The sequence below is a fragment of the Leucoraja erinacea genome, unplaced genomic scaffold (genome assembly GCF_028641065.1).
Source record: "Leucoraja erinacea ecotype New England unplaced genomic scaffold, Leri_hhj_1 Leri_664S, whole genome shotgun sequence".
Lineage (NCBI taxonomy): Eukaryota > Metazoa > Chordata > Chondrichthyes > Rajiformes > Rajidae > Leucoraja > Leucoraja erinaceus.
The window spans coordinates 1-6,784 of NW_026576580.1; positions in this window are offsets into that span (position 1 = coordinate 1).

Here is a 6,784-nt window from a genome sequence, read left to right on the forward strand (position 1 = left end):
CACACCGTTTATCCTGCGCTGTGGACCCGGTGTGAACAGAGCGTAGAAGAGCGGCATGGTGGCATAGTGGTAGAGTCTCCCTCCTCACCGCCCCTCCCCCAGTGCATCACTCCCACCCCACCGCCCCGCCCCCAGTGCATCACTCCCTCCTCACCGCCCCTCCCCCAGTGCATCACTCCCTCCTCACCGCCCCTCCCACAATGCATCACTCCCTCGCTCCTCCCCCAGTGCATCACTCCCTCCTCACCGCACCTCCCACAATGCATCACTCCCTCCTCACCGCCCCTCCCACAGTGCACCAGTGCTCACTCCCCAGTGCATCACTCCCTCCCACACATCACTCCCTCCCACAGTGCATCACTCCCTCCTCACCAAAGATCTTTGGCCGGAAGCAAGATGGCGGATCAAGATGGCGGATCAAGATGGCGGAACAAGATGGCGGAGGATGGTTGCTAAAATGGGTCCTATAATCACCCATTAATCTGCCCATGACCGTACTGCGTGTTTTGCGTAGGAGTAGGCCATCTTGCTCCGCTATAAGATCTTTGCTCTTCACCACCCCTCCCACAGTGCATCACTCCCCGTAAACACTTCTGAGTTGCTGCTGATGGTACCTTGGAGAAGGGAGAGGAGGAGGAACGATCTCCCGATCATTGTCCGATCCCAGATATCCCGTCAGTTACCCGATCTCCCGGTCTGGAAGAGAAAGTTATTGCAGTAAAACTCCAGCGACCAATATACATTAAGCAACATGGATGCAATGCTGAGGCTCTATGAGGAGCTGGTGAGGCCACATTTGGAATATTGTGAGAAATTTTGAGCCCTGTATCTGATGAAGAATGTGCTGGCTCTGGAGAGGGTCCAGAGGAGGTTTACAGGAATGGTCCCAGGAATGAGTGTGTTTACATATGATGAGTGTTTGTCAGCACTGGGTCTGTACTAGCTGGAGTTTAGAAGAATGAGGGAGGACCGCATTGAAACTTACCGAATAGTGAAAGGCTTGGATAGAGTGGATGTGGAAAGGACTTTTCCACTACTGGGAGGGTCATAGCCTCAGAATTCAACGTTCTTCTAGGAAGGAGATGAGGAGGAATTTCTTTAGTGAGAGGGTGGTGAATCTGTGGAATTCTTTGCCACAGAAGGCTGTGGCGGCCCAGTCAGTGGATATTGTTGAGGCAGAGAAAGATAGATTGTGAATTCGTCCGGGTGTCAGGGGTTATAGGGAGAAGGCAGGAGAATGGGATTAGTAGGGAGAGATGGATCAGCCATGATTAAAAGGCGGAGTAGATTTGATGGGCTGAATGGCCTAATTCTGCTCCTATCACATGTCTGTAAATATCACCAACAGCATACGCTGCACCAACTACATTGAAGCTGTGGTCAATAAAGCAACTGATGTCTCATCTTGCTCAAAAGATGAAGGAAGTTCAGCATTTCTCCAGTGACTCACACCAACTTCTCCACATGAACTGTGAAAGAACACGGTTAGGTTGCATTACACTTTGGTTTGGGACCAGCTCTGCCCAAGACCACAAGAAATTGCTCAGAGCTTAGTTTAGTTTAGAGATACAGCACAGAAACAGGCTCCCACGGCCCACAGACCATGCCGACCACTTCACACACTAGTTCTATGTTTACTTTTTGAGATACAACACGGAAACTGGACCTTTACCCCACCGTGCCCGCATCGACCAGCGATCACCCGTTCACACACTAGTTCTGTGTTTAGTCTAGAGATACAACGTGGAAACAGGCCCTTCACACTAACACTATCCTACACACGGGGGGGTGTAGGGGAGGAAGGGTGTAGGGGGGGGAGGGGGGGGGGGGTTAGCGGAGGGGGTGGGGGGGGGGGGGGGGTGTAGGGAGGGGGGTGTGGGGGAGGGGGTGTGTAGTGTGGGGAAGGGAAGGAATGGGGGGTGTAGGGGGTGTGGGGGGGTGTGTAGGGAAGGGGGGTGTAGGGGAGGGGGGTGTAGGGGGGAGGGGGGGGTAGGGGGGGGGGAGGGGGTTGTAGGGGAGGGGGTTGGGGGAGGGGGGAGGGGGGGTGTAGGGGGGGGAAGGGGGGTGTAGGGAGGGGGGTGGGGAGGGGGGTGTGTAGGGGAGGGGGGTGTAGGGGTATCTCTAAACTAAACGAGATCTAAAATGTGTGGGGATTATTTTTTTACCCAGAGAGTGGTGGTGCCTAGGGGTGATGGTCGACCCAGCGGTGATAGTGGTGTTTTGGTGGCCTTTAAATAGGCACATGGACATGCAGAGAATTCCAGATTATGTACAGGCAAAGAAGATTAATTTGGCATTATGTTCGGCACGGACATTTTAGGTCGAAGGGGCTGTTCCTGTGCTGTTCTCTGTTCTTGGTTCTGACCCTCTGCTAATTCATTATAAAACTTTGCATAGTTAGTTGAGCAAACTTGCCTTGCACAATTCCAGACATTCTTGAATCAGTAACTCAGCGGGTCAGGCAGCATCTCTGGAGAGAAGGTATGGGTGATGTTTCGGGTGGAGACCCTTCTTCTATCCAGAGATGCTGCCTGTCCAAACCAGTATCTGCAGTTCTTTCCTAAACAATTCTTGAATCAGTGCAGTCTTATCCAAATCAGCAACCTAACCATGGCACTGTGGAACAGGAAGCTGGCACACCCGTTAGATTAAATACCTCCAATTTGACAGGGAGGGGTGTAGGGGCTGGTGGGGAGGGGGTTGTAGAGACCAGAAATAGGGTCACAGCCAGAATAGGTTTGCAGAGATAGTGAGGGACTCTTCCCACAGTACAGCACTCCCTCCAATAAGTCAAAGTCATGTCCCATCTGGGGTTAAATGGGTTAGCTTGCTTGCAGTGTAGCTGCTTACAGTGTAGCTGCTTGCAGTGTAGCTGCTTGCAGTGTAGCTTGCTTGCGACGATGGCGGCCACGGTGTACTGCTCCTTGCTGTTTTGTATGTGTTTGTTCGTTTGTGTCGTCTGTGAAAACCCTACAAAGATTACTTTTATGAGAGATGTATTCATAAACATCGGACATACAGTACCTGCAAATATTGTTGCGGATTTCTCTCACTCGCTGGATTATTTGGACGTACTCGTCGGCGGGGCTGTGGCTGCGTTCAAGGTCTTGAGACGGAGGAGGACCCGTGGGAAATGCTCTGGAGCACTCACCCGACGAGGATCACGCACACCACTCCCGAGCATATTCCTGGCAAACGTACGTTCTCTCAAGAACAAAGTGCACGAACTGCAACTCCTGCATCCGACAAACAAGGACTTCTCTCGAGCTGCTGCCCTGTGTTTCACCGAGACCTGGCTTTGTATCACACTGTATCATCATATGTCAGCTTTTGCGAGGACAGTTGCATTCCAACTAACACCCGGACATGGTTCAACAGCAACAGCCCTGGTTCACTGCAGAACTCAGACAGCTCCGGCGGTCTAAAGAGGAGGCCTACAGGAGCGGGGATGCAGACCTCTACAGGCAGGCCAAGTACAAGCTGACAAGAGGAATCAGAGCTGCCAAGGAAAGGTACTCTGAGAAATAGCGGAGCAAGTTCTCAGCTAGTGACTCTTCTTCAGTTTGGAGGGGCATGAAATTACCAGCTACAAGAGGGAGGTCCCCGCTCTTTGACCAACGACCTGAATGAGTTTTACTGCAGGTTTGAAAATCGGAAACGTAACCCCAACCAACACAGCCAGACCCCAGTCTGCAAAGAATCGACCCTGCACCCTCTCCTTCCCATTCACCACTTCACACCTACTTAAGGCAAGACTGCAGTCTGAAAAGACTGGACCATTTCCCACCCCAACCAACACTTCACACCCACTCACAGTCTGACCTCAGTCTGCAAAGACTGGGCCCTTCTACACCCACAACAAATGTCTATACAGACATTTTTAACCAGTCCCTGCAAACATGTACTGTTCCTGCCTGCTTCAAAGTCTCCACTATTCTCCCTGTACCCAAATAGGCAAGGACTACTTGTCTTAATGACTACAGGCCTGTCGCACTGACCTCTGTAGTCATGAAGACACTTGAAAGGCTTATGCTGGCCAAGTTCAAAAATATCACGCTGGACCCTGTGCAGTTTGCATATCGGGCCAATAGATCTGTGGATGATGCAGTCAACCTGGGCCTGTACTTCATCCTACAGCTCCTAGACCGCCAGGGGACCTATGCGAGGATCCTATTTGTTGATTTTAGATCTGCATTCAACACCATTGTGCCAGTGCTATTACACTCCAAATTCTCCTTGTTGACTGTGCGTGAACCCCTCTGTCGGTGGATCACCAGCTTCCTGACAGACAGGAAGCAGCTTGTGAGGCTGGGAAAGCACATCTCGGACCCGCAAACACTCAGCATAGGAGCACCGCAAAGCGCTCTCCTCTCCTCTGCTCTCTCTACACCAACGACTGCACCTCCACTGACTCCTCTATCAAGCGTCTCAAGTTTGCATATGACACAACCCTGATTGGACTGATTCAGGATGGGGAGGAATCTGCCTGCAGACAGGAAGTGTCACAGCTGGTGTCCTGGTGCCATCGCAACAACCTGGAGCTCAATGCTCTTAAGACAGTGGAATTGATTGTAGACTTTAGGAGAGCTCCCCCTCCCCTCACCCCACTCGCCATCAACAACACCACAGTCACATCTGTGGAGTCTTTTAAGTTCCTGGGAACCATCATCTCCAAGGACCTTAAGTGGGGGGCTACCATCGACCCCACAGTCAAAAAGGTACAACAGATGATGTACTTCCTACGGCAGCTGAGGAAGCACAATCTGCCACAGGCAATAATGGTCCAATTCTACACGGCCGTCGTAGAGTTTGTTCTCACCTTCTCCATCATGGTCTGGTTTGGCTCAGCCACCAAGCACGACACCTGGAGGCCGCAGCGAATCGTCCGATCAGCTGAGAAGGTTATTGGCTGCAACCGTCCCTCCATTGATGAACTGTACACTGCAAGGGCCAGGAAGCGAGCGGGCAAGATCACCTCTGACCCCTCTCACCCTGGCCACATACTCTTTGAATCACTTCCCTCTGGAAGGCGACTCCGGACTGTCAAAGCTGCTACAGCCAGACATAAAAACAGTTTTTATCCACGAATAGTTGCTCTACTCAACAGCCAAAAATCTGTAGCCTCCCTTTGATCTGGTATTTTGTTGGTTCACATGCTTGATCAATGGTGTTTTATCATTAATGTTTTATCATTATTAATGTTTAGTGTTTTCTGAGTCATTCGTAACTGTCACTGTATGTCATGTTGTTACTTGTGGGCAGAGCACCAAGGCAAATTCCTTGTATATGGATACATGACCAATAAACTTATTTACTTACTTACTTAACCGTTTGCTGATAAAATAATACTTCCTTATTTTACTTCCGTTTCCAGATGCTAATCTACCCCTCTACACATTTGTGTTCTCCACACAGTGACGGCCGCTGAGGATGAGGACACTGGCTCCCTGAGTGTTTGTCAGTCGATACTCGACCAGCGGACAGAACCCAGGTACGTAATTCCGTGTCTGTCGCTCGTTCCCACGAACAACCACCAGTTCAGCTGAGTTGCGACTTTGTGCAGAGTCTGATCACTGAAATACTTTGTGTATTAAGGTAACTGCAGATGCTGGTTCACACCAAAGAAGGACACAAAGCGCAGGAGTAACATAGAAACATAGAAATTAGGTGCGGGAGTAGGCCATTCGGCCCTTCGAGCCTGCACCGCCATTCAATATGATCATGGCTGATCATCCAACTCAGTATCCCGTACCTGCCTTCTCTCCATACCCTCTGATCCCCTTGGCCACAAGGGCCACATCTAACTCCCTCTTAAATATAGCCAATGAACTGGCCTCAACTACCCTCTGTGGCAGAGAGTTCCAGAGATTCACCACTCTCTGTGTGAAAAAAGTTCTCCTCATCTCGGTTTTAAAGGATTTCCCCATTATCCTTAAGCTGTGACCCCTTGTCCTGGTCTTCCCCAACATCGGGAACATTCTTCCTGCATCTAGCCTGTCCAACCCCTTAAGAATTTTGTACGTTTCTATAAGATCCCCTCTCAATCTCCTAAATTCTAGAGAGTATAAACCAAGTCTATCCAGTCTTTCTTCATAAGACAGTCCTGACATCCCAGGAATCAGTCTGGTGAACCTTCTCTGCACTCCCTCTATGGCAATAATGTCCTTCCTCAGATTTGGAGACCAAAACTGCACGCAATACTCCAGGTGTGGTCTCACCAAGACGCTGTACAACTGCAGTAGAACCTCCCTGCTCCTATACTCAAATCCTCTTGCTATGAAAACCAACATACCATTCGCTTTCTTTACTGCCTGCTGCACGTGCATGCCTACCTTCAATGACTGGTGTACCATGACACCCAGGTCTCACTGCATCTCTCCCTTTCCCAATCGGCCACCATTTAGATAATAGTCTGCTTTCCCGTTTTTGCCACCAAAATGGATAACCTCACATTTATCCACATTATACTGCATCTGCCAAACATTTGCCCACTCACCCGGCCTATCCAAGTCACCTTGCAGTCTCCTAGCATCCTCCTCACAGCTAATAGCAGTAAAAGGATTAGTCCAAGTCAACATGGATTTATGATAGGGAAATCATGCTTGACTAATCTTCTGGAATTTTCTGAGGATGTGTCAAGTAAAATGGCTGAAGGGGTGCCAGTGGATGTAGTGTATCTAGACTTTCAGAAAGCCTTTGATAAGGTCCCACTCGGGAGACTGGTGACTAAAATTAGAGCACATGGTATTGGGGGTAGGGTGTTGACATGGATAGAAAATTGGTT